Source organism: Scyliorhinus canicula, chromosome 18 (assembly GCF_902713615.1).
Source record: "Scyliorhinus canicula chromosome 18, sScyCan1.1, whole genome shotgun sequence".
Classification (NCBI taxonomy): domain Eukaryota; kingdom Metazoa; phylum Chordata; class Chondrichthyes; order Carcharhiniformes; family Scyliorhinidae; genus Scyliorhinus; species Scyliorhinus canicula.
In genome coordinates, this window is record NC_052163.1 from 82,773,310 (window position 1) to 82,800,502 (window position 27,193).

General features: G+C 47.0%; 1 protein-coding gene and 1 long non-coding RNA gene across 2 annotated transcripts in view; one reads left to right on the forward strand and one right to left on the reverse strand.

The window, feature by feature from the left end:
* Window positions 1-26,911, forward strand: LOC119953608. Its single transcript, XR_005458056.1, has 6 exons — window positions 1-12; window positions 3,882-3,908; window positions 8,410-8,549; window positions 11,210-11,331; window positions 14,615-14,774; window positions 26,560-26,911. It is a non-coding gene; the product is annotated as an uncharacterized LOC119953608 (long non-coding RNA).
* LOC119952927 overlaps window positions 1-27,193 on the reverse strand; it is a 1,042,551-nt gene that overhangs the window by 744,090 nt on the left and 271,268 nt on the right.

A 27,193-nucleotide genomic window follows, 5' to 3' on the forward strand; every position in this document is an offset into this window, starting at 1 on the left:
TGGCAGCGGGAGGTGTAGATGGAGTCCATGGATGGGAGACAGGTTTGTGTGATGGACTGGGCGGTATTCACGACTCTCTGAACTTCCTTGCGGTCCTGGGCCGAGCAGTTGCCATACCAGGCTGTGATGTAGCCCGACAGGATGCTTTCTATAGTACATCTGTAAAAGTTGGTAAGGGTTAATGTGGACATGCCGAATTTCCTTAGTTTCCTGAGGAAGTATAGGCGCTGTTGTGCTTTCTTGGTGATAGCGTCGACGTGAGTGGACCAGGATAGATTTATGGTGATGTGCACCCCTAGGAATTTGAAACTGCTAACCATCTCTACCTCGCCAGGAGTGGGCCCTGGAGGTGACGGGTGGCCAAGGACTGATCGGTCACCCACACGGAGGCTGATGGACGCCACAGAGGTGAGGAACCACCAGGCTCCACGCGGGAGACCTGTCCAATATGAGTTGTTACTGCCTTACTGACTGACCCATCCCTCCCACTGACCACATGTCCATTCTCCCACAGTTTCTCCAGCGGACAGCACCAGCCCATCCTGGGTGGCCCCCTATCCTGACTCCGAGGGGAACACCTCGAAGAAGACCTCTGAGGATGCAACACAGCTGTCATCCTCCCTCCCTGGACAAGCTTCTGGGGCACAACCTGGTGAGCACTACAACGCTGATGAAAGCAGGAGCCCCAGGTGAGGCAGCAGTCGGGGGTCTACTGGATCTCAGGACGGGTGCCGGTGCCAAGTCGGACCCATCCCATGGAGTGGTGACGGTGACCACCAGCTTCCCCGAGTTCCACCACCCTGATGAGATGGCATCTTGCAGTGGATGTGTCGCCGGTAGTTGTATGCCTCTGAATAATATTGTACATAGTTAGCAATGTTGCCTCCAACCAGTTGGTGGTGTCAGACATCGGTCATGTGACATCTGACTTACGCAGTTGGTAGTAAGACGTACAACAGGACAGTCGCACATAGGGCAGTTCCAGGAGAGTTCACGGAATTCAAATAGTAACTAAGTCTGTATCGGAGTCTGTCTGTTATCTTTCCAGCACAACAGGCACCGGGGGAAGGCGTGGGGGTGGGGAGAGGGGGGGTGGGGGGGGGGCTGTGGCGGCACCACCAGGTCACATTAAACACCTTTTCGCAAAATAATTCTGATGTCTCTGTCACTTTCTCCGACAATGACCTTTGCCCATCTCTCCAGGCATCCCCGCCCCTCTTCCATGGCGCTCACCCATCCAGCCACAGACAGGTCCCCGGAGCTGTATCCCAACCTCTGGGTGTTCTGATGTTACATTGTGGTGTTATCTCCCACAGTGTTCAAGCACAGTGTCCATGCATCAAGGTGCGGTTGGGATACTATCAATGACTCCCACATGGTATATGGTCCGCCTATCCAATGAAATCCACTTGGCATCTCAGAAATGCCCACTTAACCACGATTTCCAATTCCCTATCAGCGATAGCCTTCAGCAACGCAACCAGAGGCCTCGACAGTTGGTGGTGGTTATGAGTGGTCATTGGGGCAGGCAGGCAGGGACTGGGGTTGCCCCGGAATGGGTAAACGATCCAGGGGTTGGCATGGTGTAGCCGCAAGTGGTTGCCCCCCCCCCCCCCCCCCCAGCACCCCACATCCCCATGGCAGCCCACCCCTACAGAATGTCCCCCCCCCCCAGCAGATGGTCCCCGACCACCCCATTGAGCACTGGGGTGGCAAGCCCAGTGCCCCCCGGGCTCTTTGCCTGTGAGCAAAGATGGCTACTCACCTCCTCGGCTCCCCACAGAAGCCTTCTGCCAGGTTAACGTTTTTCACAAGGAGTACTAATCGGCGCCAGTGTGAGTACTTGCTTGGGTGGCAGCTGAATGACAGGAGGCCGTTGGGTATGGGTCGCTCATTAATTGTATGGAAATGGGGCTTGAGTGGTGATAACTGGTTTCTCGTCACGCTAAGGCAGGATCCCGATTTCACCTATGGGACCATGCTGGTTATATCGCAAACTGTTTGGCGCCTGGTGCGGATCCCTCCCACTATTCACCGGCCTTGCTACGCTTGAGTGAGAACTTAACAAGGCCAGAGAATCGGGCCCTTGAAGTTCTTTGGTTGAATTCCACCCTCGAATATGAGAGGAAGCTAAACATAAAAAAAAAATGGATAGCAGAGTTTCTACAGGTATTTATAAAGGAAAAGAGCAAGTATAATCAGTTGTGACCTACAGAAAGTGACAATGGGGAGTTAATATTCTACTCGGGGTTGGGTAGCACAGTTGGCTGGATGGCTGTTTCATGATACAGAGCAAGGCAAATAGTGCGGATTCAATTCCTGTACCCGGCTGAGGTTATTCATGAAGGCCCCACCTTCTCAACCTCGCCCCTTGCCTGAGGTGTGGTGACCATCAGGTTAAATCACCACTAATCAGCTCTCTCTCAAAAGGGGAAAACAGCCTGAGCGGGATTCTCCGCCGGCGTGATTCTCCGTTTTGCCGGCACCCAGGGTTTTCCCGATGGCATGGGGCTGCCCCACAATGGGAAACCCCATAACTGGCCGTTGTAACGGAGAATCCCGCTGGTGGGTCGGGGCAGAAATGTGGCGGGGCAGAGAATCCAGCCTCCCATGTTTCCTTGGGACTATGGTACTTTCAAGAGTGGATGATAAGTGACAGGTGAAATAAGTAAATCCCATATATTAGAGTGGCAGAAGGAGGCCATTTGGCCCATTGTTCCTGCGCCGGCTCACATTGTTCCTGCACTGACAAGGAAATCAAGTTATCGGGAGTTGAAAGGAATTTGGAATTCGAAACACACACAGATCAGTCGTGATCCTATCAAACGGCAGAACCGGATTGAGGGATTGAATGGCCTACTCCTGTTCCTTTTGTGCATGTTTTGGGCATTCCTCATTGGATCAAACCACGAGAGAAAATGCAGAGCTTATTAGTTATGTGAAAGGCAGCTTACGCTTTGTAGGAGAAGCAGGGGCAGCACGGTAGCATTGTGGACAGCACAATGGCTTCACAGCTCCAGGGTCCAGGTTCGATTCCGGCTTGGGTCACCGTCTGTGCGCAGACTGCACATCCTCCCCGTGTCTGCGTGGGTTTCCTCCGGGTGCTCTGGTTCCTCCCACAGTCCAAAGATGTGCACGTTAGGTGGATTGGTCATGATAAATTGCTTTAGTGTCCAAAATTGCCCTTAGTGTTGGGTGGGGTTAATGGGTTATGGGATAGGGTGGAGGTGTTGACCTTTGGTAGGGTGCTCTTTCCACGAGCCGGTGCAGACTCGATGGGCCGAATGGCCTCCTTCAGCGCTGTAAATTCTATGTTCAAAGATGGCAAGACAAGAAGACGTTGGTTACAATAAAACCTCAACAAACCTCTGCACCGACTCGAACCCAAAACTGTGCACAAAACCCTCCCGTCCGACCGCTGGCGCCTTTCCTACCGTTAATGTAAAATTCAGAAAAGAAACAAAATTACATTTTAGACCTGTGGTTCCTGTAAATCTGTCTGCTGTGTGTGCCTGTTGTGTAGTGAGCTGACTCTGGAGTGGGTGCACACACTCAGCTCACTCACATTCCATCATCCTGGTCTCAACACACAGCAAAACGTGTTTGGAACACAGCAGGGAGAATGGACAGAATCACTGACATCATTGGCTTCTAAAAACCTCAGGTGACACCCAGTGGTCGAGACAAACAGAAAATTAATCAAAAATAATTAAAAGAGGAATTTGACTCTTTAGCAACATTCTGAGAGTCACGAGACAATCCCACATCATTTGTTCATTACTGTTCTCCATTTCCCAATCAATGATGTGTCCATAGATCTGCAGGGATGGGTCCTGGGAGGCTGTGTGTGTATATAATGTGGGAGGACACCCGCCATTCAGTCGAGCTGCTCGGAGGATCTCTCCAAGGTGAGTTTGTTAATACAAAGTTTCTGTCTCGTTCTTTCCAGTATTCATTGATTAATCGGGTGGAATGCGATGGGTTCAGTTCCCATTTTGTGTGTACTCCAGATGGACGGGGGATAAACTAACCGGTTTCAGTATTCTGGGAAAGTGTTGAACATGTTTGGAATCACCAAGTTAATTAACTCCTCCTCTGTGCTATATTTTAAATATTATTTTCAGATTGTGATTGATGCAGTAAGGTTGGCATTTATAGCTAGCTGTCCCTCGCTACTTTGAGAATCTGGTGGAGAACCTTCTGTTTAAACTGCTGCAGTCCTTGTAGTGAAGGTGCTCCCACAATGCCCTTCAGTAGGAATTCCCATGACAATTGACGAGAGAGCAGCATATATATCCAAATCAGATGGTGTGTGACGTGGAGAGGAATGTGGAGCTGGAGTTGTGCCCAATACACTGCTGCTTTTGTCCTTGGTGTTAGAGTTTGTAAGGAAGAAATAACCTTGTTAATTTGCTGCAGTACATCCTGTAGATAGTACATACTGCAGCTGTAGTATGGTAGACGGTACAGGAGAAACTGAGTCTCCGAGCAGGAGCACCAATCAAGTGAAAATGCTCCGACCTGGATGGTGTTGTGTTGTTGTGGGCTGCACCTTCAGGCGAGTGGTGATGATTCCATCACACTCCTGACTTGGAGCTTGGAGATTTTGGAGAGACTGAATGGTCAGGAGGTGAAACACTGTCTCAGAATACCCAGCCTCTGCCCTGCATGTACAGCCAGAGTGTGATACGGCTGCTCCAGTCCATGCTTCTGCTCAATGCTGTACATTAGAAATTGGCAGAGTGAGAGCACAAGGGGGATTTATTTTTAAACAGAGAAACCAAGGTGAAAGGTAAATGGCCAACAAAATGACAAATTTGTAAAAATAATTGGAGGAAAGGGAAACTAAATCAAGACGTTCTTGGCAATGTCAAATTTACAAGTATTACAATGGCCCACAACTTCCTTTAGAATAATAATCTTTATTCTCACAAGTCAGCTTACATTAACGCTGCAATTAAGTTACTGTGAATATCCCCAGGTCACCACACTCTGGAGCCTCTTCGGGTACACTGAGGGAAATCAGAATGTCCGATTCACCTAACAAGCATGTCTTTTGGGGCTTGTGGGAGGAAACTGGAGCACCCGGAGGAAACCCACGCAGACACATGGAGAATGTGCAGACTCCGCACAGACAGTGACCCAAAACGGGAATTGAACCTGGGACCCTGGTGCTGTGAAGCAACAGTGCTAACCACTGTGCTACCGTGCCACCCAGAGTCACATTTAGGGGGAACCCCAATAATGCGCTGGGAAATCCTTATAGGAAGTTGCCATGTAAGGGCTTACCTGGCAATTATCCAGAAGTGCTAACTACCTCTGGACAATTACAATGGGCTGGGAGCCATCTGACAAGAAGTGTGTAAATCACTAACTTTGGATGGCTCTGCCAGTTCTAACTTGATATTTACTCTGAATAAGTTAGAGGAAACAAAAATCACTTCTAACGCCAGAAAAACCGAAATCCAGCCTTGCGTGGAACACTCCCAACGCACATGACCCCACAGGGGACCCAGCCCACCACCCACAGTCCCGGCCCAACCAAACGTCCCCTTCCAAATCCTCCCCCTCCCCCCCCCCCCCCCCCCCCTCCCTGTTCGACCCAAGCCCCCCTCCCGGACTGACCATGCCACCCCTCATGCCAATCAGTGTATCTATGCTCCACACGAACCTCCTCCCACCTCTCTTTATCACATCCCATCAGCTTTTCATCCAGTTCCTCTTTTCGTCATCTGTTTATCGAGTTTACCCTTATACTTCCTGCTTCCTATTCTAACGGCGATTCCCTCATTCCAACCACTCTGCTGATAGAGACGTCGCCCCTGAAAGCTCCATCCGATTTTTAGTGAATATCTTATATTTATATTTATCTCCATGCTATCAAACCTTTTCATAATCTGGAGGCCATCCATCAGGTTACCCGTTAGGCTTCTCTTTTCAAGAGAAAATAGTCCCAGCTTAATCGATATTTCTTGTTCTGAGTAACCTCTCAGTTTTGGCATCATTCTAATCAATCTTTTTTGTCCCTTCTCCAGTGACATTTGTTGGCACTTTAATGGTTGCGTAATGTTACACCAGCTTTCCTGACCAGAATGGAGTTAATTAGATAATTCTCCAGTCAATCACTTCTGAAAGCACAATTATCTTTTATTTGCAGATACAGAAAATAAACCCTGGTCAAATTTGAACAAACATTTGTTGGATTTTCAGTATAAGTTTCTGCAGTACTAACTGTTATGCTTCTTGACGTAGCATAAGCTGCTTCCTTGATGTACATTCTGACAAAGGAAGGTTCAGACTTGGAGATAGGTTTAACACATTTATTGAACACTTAACAATTCTCCTACTTGAGTTTGACTCTCCTGCTAATCTAACTATAGTAACTCAATCTAACTAATCAGTCTGCTCTAATCCATGCGGTGGGTGTGATGCTTTCCTGATCTGCCTCTGTCTCTCTGAGTGTTGCCTATGGAAATAGAAAGAACATGTGTGCCCTGTCCTTTATATGGGTAGCCCCCTTGTGGTAGTGTCACCTCTGTGTGTGTGTCTTGACTGCCCGTTGGGCGTGTCCTATCTTATTGACCTATTGGTTGAATGTCTGTGTGTCACAATGTCTCAGGTGCTCCCTCTAGTGTTTATTTAGTCCCAGTGTATTTACATTAACCCCTTGCGTATTTACAGTGATGCATATCACCACACTAACCCCGTGACATAATAACTACAATGGTACTTTAGGACACTGGGAAGAAGGTTAGCTCAGTTTACTGGGCAGCTGACTCCTGATGCAGAACTGACACCAACAGCACAAGTTTAATGCCTGTAACATCTGATGTTACCAGAGGCCCTGCTTTCTCAACCTTGCCTCTCGCCTGAGATGTGTGACTCTTAGGTTAAATCACCACCAGTCAGCTCTCTCTCTCCTTGAGACTATGGTGATTTTCATTTTAGATATTACCTTCCTGATTGAGGCTAGAATGTTTAGTACTGAGCACAGACACCACATCAGCACAATTTAAATTAATTCCACAAGTTTTCTGTTCTTCACAACACTTAGTCCTAAATATTGATTAATTTTAATTCAATAGACTTAATGGCAGGAATATTCCATCCACTGACAATGAGCATGAAATATCTGTTCAATTAAGCTCAAATGCAAAAAGGTGACTGCAATTGATTGAGCAGGATAATATTTGCAGGATATCTGTGGGTCAGTAATTTGCAGATGATACGAGATTGGTGGAGTTGTGGATAGTGAGGAGGGCTGTTGTCGGCTTCAAAGAGACATAGATATGATGCAGAGCTGGGCTGAGAAGTGGCAGATGGAGTTTAACCCTGACAAGTGTGAGGTTGTCCATTTTGGAAGGACAAATATGAATGCGGAATACATGGTAACGGTAGGGTTCTTGGCAATGTGGAGGAGCACAGAGATCTTGGGGTCTATTTTCATAGATCTTTGAAGTTGCCACTCAGTGGATAGAGCTGTGAAGAAGGCCTATGGTGTGCTAGCGTTCATTAGCAGAGGGATTGAATTTAAGAGCCGTGAGTGATGATGCAGCTGTACAAAACCTTGGTCAGGTCCATTTGGAGTACTGTGTGGCAGTTCTGGTCACCTCATTTTAGGAAGGATGTGGAAGCTTGGAAAAGGTGCAAAGGAGATTTACCAGGATGTTGCCTGGAATGGAGAGTAGGTCACACGAGAAAGGTTGGGGTGCTAGGCCTTTTCTCATTAGAACGGAGAAGGATGAGGGGCAACTTGATAGAGGTTTATAAGATGATCAGGGGAATAGATAGAGTAGAAGTCAGAGACTTTTTACTCGGGTGGAACACACCATTACAAGGGGAACATAAATTAAGATAAATGGTGGAAGATATAGAGGGGATGTCAGAGGTAGGTTCTTTACCCAGAGAGTAGTGGGGGCATGGAATGCACTGCCTGTGGAAGTAGTTGAGTCGGAAACGTTAGGGACCTTCAAGCGGCTATTGGATAGGTACATGGATTAGGGTAGAATAATAGAGTGTAGATTAACTTCTTCTTAAGGGCAGCACGGTAGCATTGTGGATAACACAATTGCTTCACAGCTCCAGGGTCCCAAGTTTGATTTCGACTTGGGTCACTGTCTGTGTGGAGTCTGCACATCCTCCCGTGACTGCGTGGGTTTCCTCCGGGTACTCCGGTTTCCTCCCACAGTCCAAAGATGTGCAGGTTAGGTGGATTGGCCATGAAAAATTGCCCTTAGTGTCCAAAATTCTATGATTAACCTAGGACAAAAGTTCGGCACAACATCGTGGGCCGAAGGGCCTGTTCTGTGCTGTATTTCTCTATCTATCTATCTAGCCAAACAGCTATTTTCCCAGTAATTGTGAATATTGTCCACTCCATGTCTGATGCCATTGGTTTTGCTCCATTAGGTTGTCCACAGAAGCTCTCTCTGTTTCTGGGCTGTGTGCTGCTGTCGATTCTGGTTGTAGCTTCAGGACACACATTTGATTCAAAACTGGATGAAGACTGGAAGAGCTGGAAATCACAAAATGAGAAGCAGTACACCGAGGTAAAAGGGGAATTTGTCCTAGTGTGGAGCCGATTCCAAACATTCAGCTCACTGTGAGGGGGAAGGGATTCCACACATTTGCTAAATATTGACAATTCGTAATTGAAGTTAACATGGTAGAGGAGGGCTCTTTGTTGGGTGGAATGGATATGTTGCAGTGAAATAGAAAACATCATTCCATGGCAATTCTCCCCATCTTTAACTCCAACACATAGCTGACAGATCTCACAGTGAAACGTAGAGACTTATGGAAGAATTTAATGTAGATGACAATGAACCATCGGCTGGCGAGCTGGTGAGAGACCACCGTCACCCAATTTCTGAAGGCCTATAAGAGGCTGGCAGGTGTGCACCCGTAGCGCCACTGGGCAGGTGGTGCTGCTGCCAGTGATGAGCCCTCCCAAGGTGATTTGAAATATATCACCATTCGTTCACTGTTGCTGGGTCAAAAACCTGGACCTCCCGATCCTAACTTGCACCTTGGGTCTACCTACACCACATAGACTACTGTATTTCAAAAAGGCAGTTCCACACCACCTTCTCAAGGGCAATTAGGGATGGACAATCAACACTGTCACTGCCAGCGATCTCTTCATCCTGTAAGTGAAGTTTTAAAAGGTTACAGGTCACAGGTGAGTAACAGTGGGCTGGGGAGGAGAGATGACCTCGCAGCAAGGGAAAAGGTGTGACTCCCAGTGGGGCCCCCATCCCATCGATGCTGCGTGACTTGATGAGTGACACATTCCTGGAAGCCTGTCATCAACCGCAACAAGGTTTGCTTCACGGGCTTCCTGCATGGTGGACCCCTGTCTACCACTGGGTGACTGCCAGTGGTGATGGGTTGAGGCCTTTAATTGGCCCACTTATGTGGTTGAATAGGCATTGGGGTCAGAAGACTGTTCATGAGTGTTCCTACCCAGATGTAACTGGGGTTTAGACGGAAAGACAGAGGGATTCCCACCGATTTTAAAAACCATCTTGCCACCAAACTCACGTCAGGGATGGCATTAAATTTAAGCCTTTGGTGTAACTCAGTTTACTAGACCCCTGCTGAAGCTACTGTAAAAACCATGGGCGCGATCCAATTGCCACACTGTATCTCAAAAGCAGCTCACACGACGCAGCATGGCTGATGAATGCCGAGAGACCCCGCTCCCAGGATGTACCCGGCTCGCAAGGCCTCACAAGATCTAATGCGAACTCGCGAGACGCTGTGACGTAAATCCTGCCCATTGTGGGTGGGATCACGTTTTGGTAAACTACATATTAAAGCAAGACAGCTAGTCTCACTTTAATGTGCAGATTCTCGGGTAGCTGAGGCTTTGTGAGTTAGCCCTTTGCCTTGAAAATCTCGGGTGAGTGCAGTTTGGTACTGGTCTCCACAAATGGGACCAGACGGAAGGCACTTGTGGGGTCTCCCAGGGGATTGGAAGCTCCCAGTTGCATGCCCTTGGGGCAGGGTGGTGACCTGGCACTGCTGGTGCCACCTAGGCACCTTAGCAGTGCCAGCCTGATACATTGGCTGTGCCAGCATGGCAATGTCACCAGGGGTGTCAGCCTGCCACTGCCATAGTGCATAGGTGGCACTGCCAGCTGACATAGGCACTGCCAGGTTGTACTGCTTTTTTTTGAAGAAGCATGTTCAGCCCGGGGGCATCCTGTGTGGATGTTGGGGGGCTTCATGGAGGGCCAAGGACCCTCCCATAGTGTGTTTGGGGTGGGTGGGTTGAGGGTCGCTTCAGGGGCTTTGAAGATCAGAACGCCATTTAAAAACGGCCCCTCAATTTCTCGCTACACTGGAGAGCTCCACTCGCTGGAACAAAACGGGTCTATGTGCGGCCTCGGCCACGGGTTCCCGCTGAGGCCCCTTGTACAATGCAAGCTGCGTTGTATAGCCATGTGTTTCTCGGCGCTGCAAGCGTCGGGAAACAGGCATCTAAATACGCTCGTTATGGGACTTCATTCTCAATTAGTTGAATCGCGCCCCATAATACACCTTGAGCAGCTTCCGGACCATCCCCTTTCAATAAAAGTAAAGTAAAGTCGCCATAGTCCCAGATGACCATAGACTGCTTTCCCCTTTGAGAAAGAGAGCTGACTGTTGGTGATTTAACCCGAGGTTCACCACACCTCAGGCGAGGGGCAAGGGTGAGGAGGTGGAGGCCTTCATGAATTAACTCAGTCGGTATGGGAAGTGAACCCATGCCATTTGCCTGGCTCTGCAGCACAAACCAGCTGTCCAGCCAACTGAGTTAAACCAACCCTCTTTTTCCATATATTGGCATTGTCATCACGCTCACCAATCAGAACATAGCTCCAAAATTAATGGGATAGGGGATGCAAATTTAATTTATAAAATGCATTAACTATCTTGTCCCACTGCTATCTTATTTTCTGTTGTTTGTTCCAATGTTGAGGAATATAGATGTTGATCTTGTTCAGCTGTTTACTCCTACCATAATTATGTCACGCTCTCAGAGATTGGTTTATTTTTCTGTATCTATGGGAAGAGGGAATAAGTGTAACTTCTCCATTATAAAGGATAGAAACCCAACTATAAACTTTTATTTCAGCTTTACTCCAGGAATCTTAAAGCCAACGCACAGTTTTATGAAGGACAAAATATGCTAGAATCTGACTGTCTTCATGACTTTATTCAGGAAGAAGAGACGTACAGGAGGAAGATATGGGAGGCCAATGTGAAATACATCGAACAGCACAACTTGGAGTACGCAATGGGGAAACACACGTTACTGTGGGAATGAACCAGTTTGGAGACCTGGTGTGTACAAGATGTCTAGTCTGGGGGATCTAGATATGAGTTATTGTGATGCTATTACTGAATGAGGTGTGATTGTGGTTTGTGACATCAGAGCACCTCATTATAACAAAGAAACCAACCTCCCTTACGAATTTATAAGGGGGTATTGTGGACTTGGTATTGTGTCAAGGTTCAAGTTCCATTCCAGGTCTTAATGGGCAAGAAAGAGTTAGGGTCAGCAACCAAATGGGTTCCATATCAACATATAAATTCTTCCACCATGTGTCAACAGCAGGAGGTAAGAGCAGGAGCCTCCACGATCACCATTCATAGCTTCAGCCTACAACATGCATGGACATGAGTGTGGGACCAGAACAACTTGGTCTCCTTTGGGTGGGGTAGTTGACTGTACACCAACAACAAGGGTTTTGATCCCTGCTCTGGCCTGGGTGAATTTGGGATCTTCCTCCCTGCCCTACCTAAGGTAGAGGTTGTAGCACTATGGGTTGGACCTGCCTTTGGACAGAGAACTCAACAAGACCAAGGTATGTTTATGTCAAGATAAATTCTCCTTTCCTTTTAATACCCAAATTCATTGTGTGTGATTGAAGATTAAATGCTTCTGCCAGTGAGAAACTGAATGATTCCAGCTGGTGCGAGGAGCAACCCTGACCTGCCATGCAAGGTACCTGCTCTTTAGTGGAAGTTCTTCAGAACAAAGAGATAACTCTTTATCAAAAAACTGCAGTTAGAAAAGCAACTACCCCTCAGAGTTAATGGCTCCCTATGGAGCTGTATAAATAACATCGTAATCCATCCTTTTACAGTGCCTGCACCTGTCAATTAAAAGGTTTTAAAAGGCAATGGTCCCTGAAATTGAATGCAAACAATGCAGTTCAAAGCGTTTTGGCTTCTGGGCATGCACAGAGGCTTGAAAAAGATAAAGGGCAATGAAATTAACATTGAACAAAGCCACTTCAAAGGTTTCACCACATAAAGGGAATACTTTTACCTTCATCTCAAAGCTCTTTGAAATTGGCATGCTGATGGACAGTTGAAAGGATTAAAGGCTGCAGATCGGAAGAATGAAAACAACCCCCCATGTCAGGAAAGATCCCTGACCTGAGCCCACCAGCCTAGTACAAGCTCCCGATCTCCACCTTCTATGAAGAACCTGGGGGCAATGTAGGGAGGGTAGTCACCCCCTTGCCAACCCTTGAACTGCAAGCCGCCAGTTCCCCATTTGTCAAGACTTGCACCAATTCACACCAATAGGACTCCCGGTTAGCAGGTGAATCAGGCTTCCTGCCCATAAATGAGATTCAAATTAGCAATAATTACTTGCATTTCTCACGGGCCTGTCAAGGGGTGACATGGTGGCCCAGGTCTGTGGGGGGACTGTCTGTGTGGAGCTTGCACGTTCTCCCTGTATCTGCATGGTTTCCTCCGGGTGCTCCGGTTTCCTCCCACACTCCAAAGATGTGCAGGTTAGTGGATTGTCCATGCTAAATTGCCCTTAGTATCCAGGAATGCGCAGTTTAGGTGGGATTAAGGGATAGGGGAGGGAACTGAGCCTGGGTAGGTACTCTTTTAAAGTGTCATTGCAGACACAATGGGCCGAATTGTCATCTTCTACACTGTAGGATTTCTATGATTCTAAGTTCTAGGCGGGAACACTAGCAGGGCCGATGGGGCAGGCTAACAACGGGTTTCATGACCTGTTGAATCCATTTTTTGCCCAATGTCCGATTTTAAAAAAAACATCGGGGCTGGTGTTTTGCACCGTCACTCTGGTGGGGTGACCCGATCTCAAAGTCAAAGTAAAAGCCTCCCCTCCACACCCTGCCATTTACATCGGAATCCCGGCAAGCAAGGAGAACACCTTAACCCTAGAAGACAGAAGCGTAAACTCCCCCCACCACTCAGGTGACCCCCCTGTCCACACCCCTTACACACCATGCAGGCATCAGGGTGACCCAACACCCCCACCCATCATCGCCAGCACGGGGTATCATCTCCCCCATCATTTCCGTCCATCCATTACATAACAGGACGATCTCAAACTGAGATCCCGCGGCAAAAATCCCATTATCGCCCTCTCACAAGAGTCAGCGGCCATAACGGGATCTGGGTCCGTGGCCAAGCAGCCCAGAAAATCACAGCCCTGATCTTTGTGGAACAGTTACTTTCCAGTATGATCAGAAATGGGAATGCTGTCCAATTATCTCTCTAATTCCAAGCGTCCTGAGGCCAATTCTAGACCAACTGCCGCCTGATCTGTGAGCAGGGAATTAAAACTGGACTGGTGATGGAATCTGAGAGACTCCTGATCGGGATGATTCAGTTAATTGGGGACTTTATCCACTCTCCTCACTGTGATACTCTGAAAGCGCTCTGGACGATTTTACCAAAAGATTATGAAACTATTTCACACAACTGAGGCACAAAATGCATAATCACTGCTGCCATTTTGTTTGTTGTACCTGAGAGATACCTTATCACCTTCAAGCCCTGCACCGACTTTGAGAGTGAAGAAATGGATGGACCATTTACCAGAAGTCCTTTAACATTAGACATGAGTATGGGGTGTCAGTGCTGCTTGATACTTTGATCTGTCTATTTACTTAGCATTTATTTTGCATCCCTTGAGAGGGTATTTAAGAACCAACCACCTTCGGTCCGGAGTCACATAAAACCATAGAATTTACAGTGCAGAAAGAGGCCATTTAGTCCATAGAGTCTGCACTGGCCCTTGGAAAGAGCACCCCACTTAGGCCCACGCCTCCACCCTATCTTCGTAACCCAGCAACCACACCCAACCTTTAGACACTAAGGAGCACTTTAGCATGGCCAATCCACCTAACCTTCACATCTTTGGACTGTGGGAGGAAACTGGAGCACCCGAGGACACCCACGCAGTCACAGGGGGAACCTGCAAACTTCACACAGGCAGTCACCCGACGCTGGAATTGAACCCGGGTCCTTGGAGCTGTGAGGCAGCAGTGCTGACCACTGTGCCACCGCGCCATAAGGAAAATAGATTTCCTTCCTCAAAGGACAACACAGTTGACAATGGTCATCATTAGACTTTTTAATTCCAGTTTTATTTTTAATTGAATTCAAATCCCACCATCTTCCAGAGCCTCTGAATTATTAGTCCAGTGATAATACCCCTGTGCCATTGCCTCTTCACTCAGCAATGGATGAGAATGTAGCCCTGTGAGCTTATCAACCCTCCTCCTACACATTCTCCACGAAAGGTCAGGCATTTCATTGATGAATGTCCATGTGTTTGACTTTCTAGACTGATAAAGAGTTCAATGATCGCATGAATGGATTCCTCCCAATTGAATCTGATAACGCGACTAAAGAAGTTGAAGAAGATGAAGAAATCGATGATGATCTGCAAGATTTAACTGTCAACTAATGTAAAAACAGGCTATGTTACTTCAGTGAAAGATCAGGTAAAAATCGGGGACGGCCCTTCAAATCTTTAGTAAGTGTGAGGTTCTGGAGAAATTTAAAAGTTATGATGGGTATGGAGGAAGGTTTTGCCTCAGTTTTAGTTCTTATTTATTTGAAAATGCCTGCCCTGCTTTCTGGTTGATACTGTTTTCTACACATTGCTTGTGGTCCCCACTTTGCTTTAGATTTTAACATAATATAGTATACATCATTTAAACCAATTATTATACATGTGATGTGCACAGCATAACAATTCTGATTATTTACAATTACCGTCTCCACTACAGATTCAGTCCGTCAGGCTTCTCTCGATGTTTCGTTGACCTTCTAAGCTTTTGTTGATCCGCCGAATCTGCTTGACATTCTAGTGGCTCTGAAGATTCCTCTATTGGAACTGCATTACTCTGTGCATCTTCAGGTGCTACACTTGATTCTTGTTCAGGTTGCGTTGGTTTGGATCGACAGAAGTTTTCACACACATCATCTGCTGACAGTGAAGTAACAGGTTGCTAAATTTTTAACAAAGCTCTTCTGTTCCTCCTGAGTGCCTGTCCTTGTTCTGTGATGACTGTGTCGGAGCTTGGACCTATCTTCTGTGTCACTTTTGCACACTTTGGCCAGCCATCAGGATCCTCCACCCTTACGATATCATTTTGTGTTCTAAAGGTTGGAGAGACCTGGTTGACCTGTTATAGTATCTCTCCTGCTTCCTCTTTCGAGACTGCAGTTGATGTTTTATTTTGTGACTTGCTTGTTGATTTGAAGGGCATGGCCATGTTTTTCTTATCTTCCTTTTCATAAGTAATTGTGATGATGACGAACCATTTCTCAAAGGTGATGCTCGATAACTAAGCAATCCAAGATATGGATCATCCTGGCTGTCCATCGATTTTTGAAGCAATTATTTTACGATCTGCACACCTTTCTCTGCCTTTCCATTTGACTGTGGATATAAAGGACTGGATGTGACATACTTGAAGTCGTACTTCTGCGCAAATTCCCTCCTTTCCAGACAACTGAAACATAGAAACATACAGTGCAGAAGGAGGCCATTCGGCCCATTGTGTCTGCACCGATCCACTTAAGCTCTCACTTCCAACCTATCCCCGTAACCCAATAACCCCTCCTAACCTTTTTGATCACTAAGGGCAATTTAGCATGGCAAATCCACCTAACCTGTACGTCTTTGGACTGTGGGAGGAACCGGAGCACCCGGAGGAAACCCACGCAGACACGGGGAGAACATGCAGACATTGCACAGACAGTGACTCAGCAGGAATCAAACCTGGGACCCTGGTGCTGTGAGGCCACAGTGCTAGCCACTTGTGCTACCGTGCCGCCATAGACCATTGTCACTCATGACTACCTGTGGAATGCCATGACGAGCAAAGATAGTTTTAGTATGCAGTATAACAGACCTGGCTGACGAGCTGGATAACTGCCACTTCAGGAAAATAGGAAACATAATCCACGATCAGTAAATACTCTTTCCCTTCGAGATAAAACAAGTCTATCCATACATTCTGCCATATAAGTGTACTATGTCGCCCATCTGCATTGGTTCTTTAATTTGTCTTTGTTGGAATTTTTGACATGTCGCTTATTCCTCCACCATCCTTTGAATATCATTGTTGATCCCTGGCCAATATATTGTGTCTCGTGCTCTCCTTGTACACTTTTCAATCCGAGGTGGCCCTCATGAATTTTTGTAAAGTTTTGGTTCGCAGGGACTGTGGTATTATTATTCTTTGTTGCCTTAGTAGGAATCCATTGGCTACACTTAGTTCTGCTCTGATGCTGTGGTACTTTGAACATGACCCTTTTGGCCATCCCTCATTGAGATTCTTGATTACCATCTGCAGATCTTCATCCTTTTTGGTTTCTGCCACTATTAGTTTTGATTTTTCATCAGACACCAGCAGGGTCGCTGTTATCAGACTGACATGCATTTGCACATCATCTTCAATATGATAGTCTTTCAGCACAGCTGTAGCTCTTGATAGCGCATCTGCAACTACAATGTGCTTGCCTGGAGTGTAATCAGATAAAAATCATGCCACTGGAGCTCATCATCATTCTCTGGATGGGTGGTGACATCTCACTCAGGTTTTCGTCACAATGACTACCAATGGTCTGTGATCCGTTCCCACCAGAAAAGTTGGTAGGTCACACACATAGCTGTGAACCTCACCAAGTCATTCACTAGTCCAAGACATTCTTCTCAATTTGAGTGTATGACACTCAGAGTCGGCCATGGACCTAGACGCATAGGCAACTGGCTTCCAATCCCCTCCGTCTCCCTGCTGTAACAAAACTGCACCTAACCCATCCTTCGACACATCAGTCGAGATTTTCATTTTCTTAGTCGGGTCGAGCTGTTGTCAAAGCTGTCTTCAGAGTAAGCCATTCTTGCTCATGCTTATCTGTCCATCCAAAGTATTCATCTTCTTGATAACTCCTCTCAGACATGTTGTCTTGACTGTCAATTCGATAAATTTGCCTATAAACTTGACCATTCCTAATATCCTCAGAACTCCTTTCTTGTCTGACGGTCGTGGCATATTCATTATTGCCTGCATTTTCATTTGATCGGGTTGTACGCCTTGAGCAGACAATCTGTCTCCCAGAAACGTAATTTCCTGAATGCCAAATTGACACTTGGCTTTGTTCAATCTTAGCCCATACCTCTTAACACTCTGCAGTGCTTGGATGAGTTGGTCGTTGTGTTCTTCCTTCATAGAACCCCGTACTATTATATCGTCAACATACACAAAAACTCCTTGAATACCTTGCACAATGTGCTCCATTGCCCTGTGAAAGATTTCAGATACGGATATTATCCCAAAAGACATTTGAAGAAAACAGAAGCGCCAAATGGATTGTTAAACGTACAATACGTGCACTCTCTTCATCCAATTTGAGTTGCCAAAAACCCTGCGATGCATCCAGTTTACTGAAGCACGCGCACCTGGCGTTTCACTTGTTATTTCATCACATTTTGGTATTGGATAGTGTTCCCGTTTGATGTTGGCATTGAGGTCTCTGGATCCATGCATATTCTTTCTTCGTTATTGCATTCCTTAACACACACTATTTAATTTATCCAATTTGTTGGTTCTTCGATTTTATTACTAACCCCCAGGTTCGTCATTCTGTCAAGTTCGTCTTTCAATTAATCCCTTAATGGTGCTGGCACTCTCCTAGGAGAATGTATTACGGGTTGCGCATTATCCTTTAGTTGAATTCGGTAAGTAAACGGCAAGACACGCAAACCTTGAAAAATCCCCGGAAATGCTTGTACTATTGAATCCACCAATCTACTGTGTGCATTCAAAGCATAGTCAGCACTATAAATCCTCTTGACTAACTGAAGTGTTTCACAAGCTTCTACACCTAGTAACTATTCACGATCTGTGGCTACAATTGAAAATTTCACTTTATAGATTCATCTTTGACTTGAACTTCAAGCACCCACACACCTAAGAATTAATCAGTTGACCTATGTAATCTTTTAAAATACTGGTCTGTTAAATCTTGAGCTCGATTCTCATTGCTTCAATATCTGTGATACTGATGAGATTCGCTTTCCGCTCCCATGTTGAGTTTGACATGTAGAAACATTTGATTTATAAGTACAGAGACTGTCCAGTTATCTTTATTTACAGTAGATACTTCATTATTACTACTTCTCATTTTAGTAGAAGACATTTCACTTGATTTGGCTTGGTTGGCCCTGTCTGCATTAGAAACGGCATCAATGAAGAACGTGTCCTCTAAATTAGTTTCATCAATGGCGTTAATGGATTTTTGTAAGTCGATTTTCTTGTTGGAAAAACATTGCTTGGCAAAGTAGTTTTTGCCCATGCACTTCACACAGATTTTCCCAAAGGCCTCTGTAAGTGCCCATGGTTCACAACTGCTTACAAAATGGTGGTGTCTGGCAATCACTTAAAATGGCCACCGCTGTTGAGACCACATTTTACTTTTGGGAGCGACACAACATTTATGGTGCCGGCTTCATTCCCAATTTTCGTGCTTAAACTTCTCATGTTTAACGTGTTGATGTTCTACACAATTAACATACTGGCATGGCAAATTTTTATTGCGTCTTCGAGCTGGAGTTCATTTTCCCTCAAAAGACATTCACGCACTTTATCATTTTTTATGCCAAATACGATTTGATCCTTGATCATTGATGATTTTAACGTGGCAAAATTACAAGTCTGAGCCTTTAATTTTAGATCCGTTCGAAAACTGTCGATCGACTCACCTTTCTGATGCGAGCATGTTCTGAAAATGTACCTTTCAAAAGATGTGTTCTTCTTCGGGGTACAATGCTCATCAAACATTTTAAACGATTGCATCAAAGCTCTCACTATCTGCCTTTCGCTCAAATACAAATGTGTTTAAGATTTGATTTCCTGTGCCTCCTACAGTGAGCAGCAATGCTAGTTTTCACTCATCAGGCTGTGCCTGTAGACCTAAGGCTGCCACGTACAAAGTAAAACTGCTGCTTGAAAGTGCACCAATTTGCATCTATGTGCCAGTTACATGAAGACTTTGTGGTGATTTCAAGCTATCCATCTTTTTCTTCGGTGACCAGTTGAGTGTTGAGATGTGTTCTTTTGTAGTTTTTCATCGATTAGTAGATTTTTTTAGTAGTACCGTTTCCTAGGTTCTTTACTTCAGATCTTCAATTCGTAGATCACCACTTCTGGTACCATGTTACGTTCTAGTGCGTTGCAATGATTGAGTCAGTGCACCAAAGAACGTCTAGTTCGTGAGTAGTTCAGATTTATTAAATTACAATAATGTGGGTAGAAAACAATACTAATACTACTAACAAACTGCAAACCGTTAACAACTAGAATATGAGAGCTAATACTATACACGACTGTCCACGCCGACTCCTCACTCAGACTCCACAAAGTTGCAGTGTCATGTGGTGTAGTTTCTACTGCCATCTGCTGGTAGGACAATCTAACATATTAGCATACAGAATTGCTGCTGCATATTTTTGCTTATCCTCAATGAGCCAACAACTCTACTCAAGGGTCACACCTTCTGAAGGACCATGTAGTGGAGAGCACAGCAGACCACCACAAAGACCACAACCCTTGCAGGTGATGTGAGAATGACTGTCCTTGACATCAAGGCAGCATTCGACCAAGTAAGGCGTCAATGATTCCTAGCAAAATGGGAGTCAATGGGAATCAGGGGAAAAACTCTCTGCTGGTTGGAGTCATACTTAACACAAGGTTGTGGTGGTTGGAGGTCAATCATTTCAGCTATGGGACATCATTGTTGGACTTCCTCAGGGCAATGTCCTGGGTCCAAACATTTTCATCTGCTCAATCAATGGCCTTTCTTCCATCATAAGGTTGGAAGTGGGGATGTTCGCTGATGGTTGCACAATGTTCAGAACCATTCACAACTCCTCAGATACTGAAGCAGTTCACATGAAATGCAACAAGACTTGGGACATATCCAGGCTGGGGCTGACTAGTGGCAAGTGACATTCACAGTACACAAGTAACAGACAGTGACCATCTCCAACAAAAGAGAATCTAACCATTACTCCTTTACATTCAATGGCATTATCATTGACAAATCCCCCACTATCAATATCCTGGGGGTTACTGCTGACCAGAAACTGAAGTGGACTAGCCACATTAATACTTTGCCTATGAGAGCAGGTCAGAGGCTCAGCATCCTGCAATGAGTAACTCACCTCAAGCTACCTCAAAGCTTGTCCAAGTCAGGTGTGTGATGGAATATACTCCACTTGCTGATGAATGCAGCTTCAATAATACTCAAGATGCTCGACCAACATCCAAGACAAAGCAGCCGGTTAATAGGAACCCCTTCCACAAACATTCACATCCCTCCACCATGACATACAGCGGCAGCAGTGACTCTTTCTCAGAGCTGAAGAGAGGGAGGAGTTGTATCCTCTCAAAAACTCTGTTTGCTCTCCCTACAGATTAGTGATGGGAAATCTGCAACCCTAGGGGCAGTATGGGGCCCATCATGGCTCTAGTGCGGCCTGCTGACTACTGCTCAAGCAGAGGAATCGCGCTCCTGCAGTTCATGCTGCAATAAGGCTGCCAGTGGCCGATTTATTGTGAAACTGATTGTGCTTTGGCACAGACTCCCAACCGATCAAAACTGTGTTCAAAAAGCTTGGAAGGGTGGCACGGTGGCACAGTGGTTAGCTCTACTGTCTCATAGTGCCAGGGGCCCGGGTTCAATTCCGGCCTTGGGTCACTGTCTGTGTGGTGTTTGTACATTCTCCCCGTGCCTGCGTGGGTTTGCTGCGGTTTCCTCTGGCAGTCCAAAGATGTGCAGGTTAGATGGATTGGCCATGATAAATTGTCCCCTAGTGTCCAAAATTGCCCTTAGTGTTGGGCATAGTGTTAAAACATACAGTGAACATCTTAGCAACCATTAATTCAATACATCCCCAAAGAATACAACACTAAGTAATCCTTACTTTCCTTTTAACATCCATAAGACAAAAAAAAAAAACCTTTTAACAGAAGCACATCTGGTTTAAATGCACTACTGAGAACAGTTATCACTCTGAATTTGCCAAATGACCAAGAGAAAGGGCGGAATTCTCCGCAATGGGGGGCTAGGAGCGGCATTTCGTGAAACTCGGCCGCCGGACCTTGACGCTGGCGGCGCCTTAGTGACGTCAGCCGCGCATGCGCAGGTTGGTCGGCTCCACCCCGCATGCTGCGGTTGGCCGTCTTCTCCCTCCGCTGCCCCGCAAGACGTGGCGGCTTGATCTTGCGGGGCGGTGGAGGGAAAGAGTGCGTCTCTTGGAGACGCCGGCCCGACGATCGGTGGGCACCGATCGTGCGCCAGTCCCATCCTGAGCACAGCCGTGGTGCTTGAATCCCCTCTCCGCCCCCCACAGGCCCCAAACTTACCTTTCGTGATATGTTCACGCCGGCAGCGACCTGGTGTGGTTGCCGCCGGCGTGAACAGGTCGGAACGACAGGCCGCTCGTCCCATTCGGGCCGGAGAATCGCGGGTCGCCGTGAAAAAACAACGACCCGCGATTCTCCGAGCAGCCTGTCGCAAAACGCGACACACCATTTGGGGGGGGGGGTGGGAGAATCGCGGGGGTTGCCAGAGCGGCCCTCCCGCGATTCTCCTACCCGGCCTGGGGAGCGGAGAATCGCGCCCATAGTCTTTACATGGCAGAGAGAACAACATTACACTTTCTGTGGCTGACTGCAGCTCCAACACTGAAACAAAACCAAAAAAAACAGACACACCCAAGCTTTTCTCCAAAGCGAAAACTAAAAAGCAGAGCCAGAGCTCAGCTCCACCCTCACTCTGACATCACTGCAGTAACTTTAGCAGACTATCACTTCTTAAAGTGATATTCTCATGACAGTCTGGTCTGATACTTTGGCCGGTGAAGATCACCGCTGTTCCATCGCTGTTGCTGGCTGCTGCAGAGACAGTTTCTAAGGTGGTGCAGCACCAATCAATTGATTTAGATGCTGCTCTGTCTCACAAGCAACTGTGATTGACAGGATAGTTCTATTGTTCCTGGAAATGGCCTTTTTCCTCCGTATTAAGATGTTTGGGCCACAGCTTTCCCATCAATGTTTATTAAAACTGCAGCCTGCTTGTCCTTGTACGTGGCTTAATTTCCCCGATCCCTTTGCGTTGTAGATGGGGGAGAGCTGCTCCGCTGGCCAGGGGGGCTTTGGCGGGGGCTGGGGGTACTGGTGGGGGTTGGTCTGGGGGTGGGGAGGGGGGTTACAGTGGGGCACTGCCTGGCAGGCTGGGTCCACACGCGCGGCCGGCGCCATGTTGTACGGCGCAACAGCTGCAGGCCGACGCCATGCGCATGCGCGGCCACAGATCCCGCAATTCTCCAGCTGTATCTGCAGGGAACGCAGGGGGTTTTACGTAGCGTGGCTGCTACCCCCCACCAGGCAGAGCATCGATGTGGGAGCGGCGCTGACTTTTTGTTTTCAAGACTAGACACATACTCCAATTGGAGAATCCAGCCTACAATGTTTTGGCTCAACTGCTTTCTGTGGTAGTGAATTCCACAGGCTGACCACTCTCTGTGAAGAAATGTCCTCCTTATCTCTGTCCTAAATGGTCTAACCCCGTATCCTCAGGCTGCAACCCCTGGTTCTGGATACCTCCACCCTCGAGAACAACCTTATTGCACCTGCACGGATCTTGTCCTGTTGGAATCTTATAGGTTTCTATGAGAACCATCTCATTGTTCTGAGCTCCAGCGAATACAATCCTAACTGACTCAACCTCTCCTCAGACAGCTCCTCAATGAGTAGTTTGTATCGGTATTCCCAGGGATAAGGATATAATGAATGTTGAGGTCGGATAGGTGTGGTGAACACTCTTGAGCATGTCAACACGTCAGGAGGAAGCGTTGAGTATCCTAAATTGCATGAAGGTAGACAAGTCCCCGAGGCCGGATGAGATCTATCCCAGCTTACTACAGGAGGCAAGGGGAGAAATAGATGGGGCCTTACAGAATTTTGTGCGGAGTTTTAGAAGCTGACAGGGCCTTGTTCACTGGCTGGAGAGACGGCAAGAGAGTCCCATTATTTCCTTTGGAGCAGGTCCACCAAATTAGTGGACAATCAGGCAGTTGATTGGTCATTGGCAAGCCTTATACAGGATCAGGACATATGGGTGGGTGGTGGGAAGTCCCGTGCTCTCGGAATTACCAGAATCAAAGAGGAACGCAGGTCGGTGGTAAGTGATGGCGGGAGGCATTTGGTGGGGGAATGTTTGTAATGGTCAGAATGGAGGAGGATGGTGGGGTTCAGCAGTAAGGGTGAGTGGTGGCTCTCAGTGACCATGGCTCCCCCCCCCCTCCTTTCCCATGACCAAGAACTGAATGCCTTTGAGCTGTCTGTGTGGAGTCTTCATGTTCTCTCCCGTGTCTGCGTGGGTTTCATCCAGGTGCTCTGGTTTCCACCAGTCCAAAGATGTGCAGGTTAGGTGGATTGGCCACGCTAAATTGCCCCTCAGTGTCCGGGGCTGTGGAGGTTAGGTATTGTTAAGAGGTTAGGGGAGCTGGTTTTAGGCAGAGAGCTCTTTCAGAGGATAAGTGCAGACTCGGTGGGCTGAATGGCCTCCATCTGCACTGCAGGGATTCTATGATTCAGGGTCTTCCCTGTGAGACCACAAATAACACGCGCAGGTTTGCTTACCATGCTGGTGACAGGCCTGCCTTCTGCTGGATTAATTGCAGTGGTGTCCATGAGCTTTTCCTTCACAGACTTCAATGGTGTACAGGCAGCAAGGTGGCAGAGTCCTTAGTTGGCACCTTCATACCTGATTAAATGGCCTCTCCACCTCCATACGAACATTTGAATTAGAAGCAGGACTAGGCCTCTTGGCCCCTCAAGCCTGATCCACAATTCAGTAAGATTATGGCTGTTCTGACTGTAACCTCAACCCCACATTCCTCCCTACCCTTTTGATTATAACCTTTCACCCCCTTGCTGATCAAGAGTCTAAGCAATTCAAATCCGCCTATATCCACTATAACCCAATATTCGAGAGCTGCAGTGGAAGATCGGCCTAAAGCAATCCAACAACCTGTATACCAACAGATTACTCGGATTACTGAGGCACAGCGCCCTCTGGAGGTACTACTACCTCCCTGGAGCATGAAGCTGGATCTGGATTTTGTGATGGGGTTGGGAGGGGTGCATTCTGGTCTTGTATGCCTTAAAATGGGACACCAGTAAAATCTAGGAAATAGGAATACTGATCCCTTACTGGGAACATGGATAACTTCACATTTTCCACATTCCATCTGCCGATTTTGCCCATCATTTAACCTATCTAAATCCCTTTGTGGACCCTGTATGTGCTTCTGAGAACTTAGTTGCCGATCTACCTTTGTATCATCAGCTAATTTAGAAATCATACATTCGGCCCCTTTGTCCAAATCAATGATGTTGATTGCAAATAGTTGAGGCCCCACCACTGATCCCTCCGGCACTCTCACTAGTTACAGCTTGTCAACCCACAAATAACCCAATAATTTCAATTCTCTGCAACCTGTTAGCTAATCAATCCTTGATCCATTCTAATGTGCCCCCCCCCCCCCCCCCAACAGCATGAGCTCTTATTTTGTGTAGACCCTTCCGAGCTGTTTATTTAGTTTCAGCCAGGAGGATGGTCATTAACAGAGGGATGGTGAGGTGTGAGATGGTTGAACAATGGGGAATTGGGGTGGTCTTCACAGGAACCGGAGTCAAAAGAGGCAAATACATAAAGCTCAACTGGACTCCTCTTCTCCCTCCTCCCCAGTTTCTACTCAAATCCCTGATGGAAAGTCTGTGCCCTAATGAGGGTCAGGCTTTGGAGGTTAAAGCAGATCATCATGAATTGAGACTCACGCTCCAGCGGGAACTGGATCCAGGCAGCACCTCAATGACAGAATCACAGAATACTACAGTACAGAAGAGACCCTTCGGCCCATTGGGTCTGCACCCATGCATGACCTGCCCAACTAATCCCACTTGCCAGCACTTGGCCCATAGCCTTGAATGTTATGGCGAGCCAAGTGCTCATCCAGGTACTTTTTAAAGGATGTGAGACATCCCGCCTCTACCACCCTCATGTTCTTATTCCTCTTCAATGTATCTGTGTTATTACCGCGTGGTGGCACTTTCCACAGTTCCTCTGGGTAAAGAGGTTTCTCCTGAATTTCTGATTGGATTTATTAGTGACTATCTTATATTGATCACCCCTAGTTTCAAACACCCCTCCATAAGTGGAAACATTTTCTCTCTACTGACCACATCAAATCCTTTCATAATCTTAAAGACCTCGATCAGGTCACCTCTCTCCGAGTCGACCACGCCCGCCAACAATGTAGTATCCACCACAAAAACGTAAACCCGGGAAAAACGTGAACATTCCTTCACCCTCGGCCTCCCAAACCTTCAAGGGTCCAACAACCCCCCCCCCCTCACCGCCCCTAATACGCTCAATAAACCTCTTAGCTCCTTCACCACTGCTGACACCTTCCCCAACCTCGGGCTCAACCGGCCCAAACCTGGCCCCATAAACGTATTAAAATCTCCCGCCCCCCATCCCCATAATCAACCAGTGCAAGTCCAGGTCAGGGATCTTCCCCAGTACCCGGCTCATGAAATCTACATCATCCCAATTTGGGGCCTAAATGTTTACCAGGACCACCGACAACCCCTCCAGCTTCCCACTCACCATCACTAACCTCCCACCCAGGTCTGCCACAATGTTCCCCACCTCGAACATCACCTGCTTATTCACCAGCACCACCACCCCCCGCCCGCCTCGTCTTAAGTCCCGAGTGGAACATCTGCCCCGCACATCCTTTCCTCAACCTCATCTGATCCCCTACCTTTAAGTGTGTTACTTGTAAACAGGACAACAGGGCTGGAGGGGAGTGGGTGGGAGGGAGGGGGGAGGGGGGGGGGGGGCCCGCAGTGGAGGCTGGATGTGGGGTTGTTGACGGATGCGGAGGTGTGTGGGCGATTGAGCGATGCCATCCGAGCGTATGTGGAGCTCAATGACACGGAGGAGGTCACGGACCCCACACTATGGGAGGCACTCAAGGTGGTGATTCGGGGGGAGTTTATTTCAATTTGGCTGCATAGGGAGAAGGCTGCTACTTTACCCGTGGCAAAGAGGTGCCCAGGCTAAGTACCTGTAAAAAGCCTCGATCCTCCAATCCTGTCAGTTCAACAGAAATGTGATGGAACACTTTTGTTTCCTTTACAGTTATGGAAAAAGCTGGGGGTGAAGAAGGTTTCATCAAAATGGCTGCGGATGTGAGGAAAATTTCCAGTTTTGGAGTCTATCCAATAGTGTAAGGAACCCATGTTAAACCAGAGCTTCATGGAACTTCCCCTTGAAAGAATGACAGAAATATTCCTGCTGCTGCTTACTCATTTTACGCCATTGCTTTAACTTCCTGCTACAAGTTTAAAAGTGGAATAATAACAGCTTCTACACATTTGTATAACTTTACATGAAGACCAAACCCATTGTGTATTTAATGTATGTAACACATCATCCAACTTGTGTAGAGACAATGGGCTGCATGTACTGGTGATGTAATATAGTAAACACTGTCTGCAATCACTTTCAGAGTCCTTTTATTGCAAATATCCCTGTTTCCTGAACGTATGTCAGCCCTCATTATCGTGCTAATGTCATCTTTAATGAACAGAATCACCGCTCCACATTTTTCTAACTTCCTGTCATAGAACAGAGAACATACAGTGCAAAAGGAAGCCATTCGGCCCATCGAGTCTGCACCGACCCACTTAAGCCCTCACTTTTGCCCTATCCCCGTAACCCAATAACCCCTCCTAACCTTTTTTTGGTCACAGAGGGCAATTTATCATGTCCA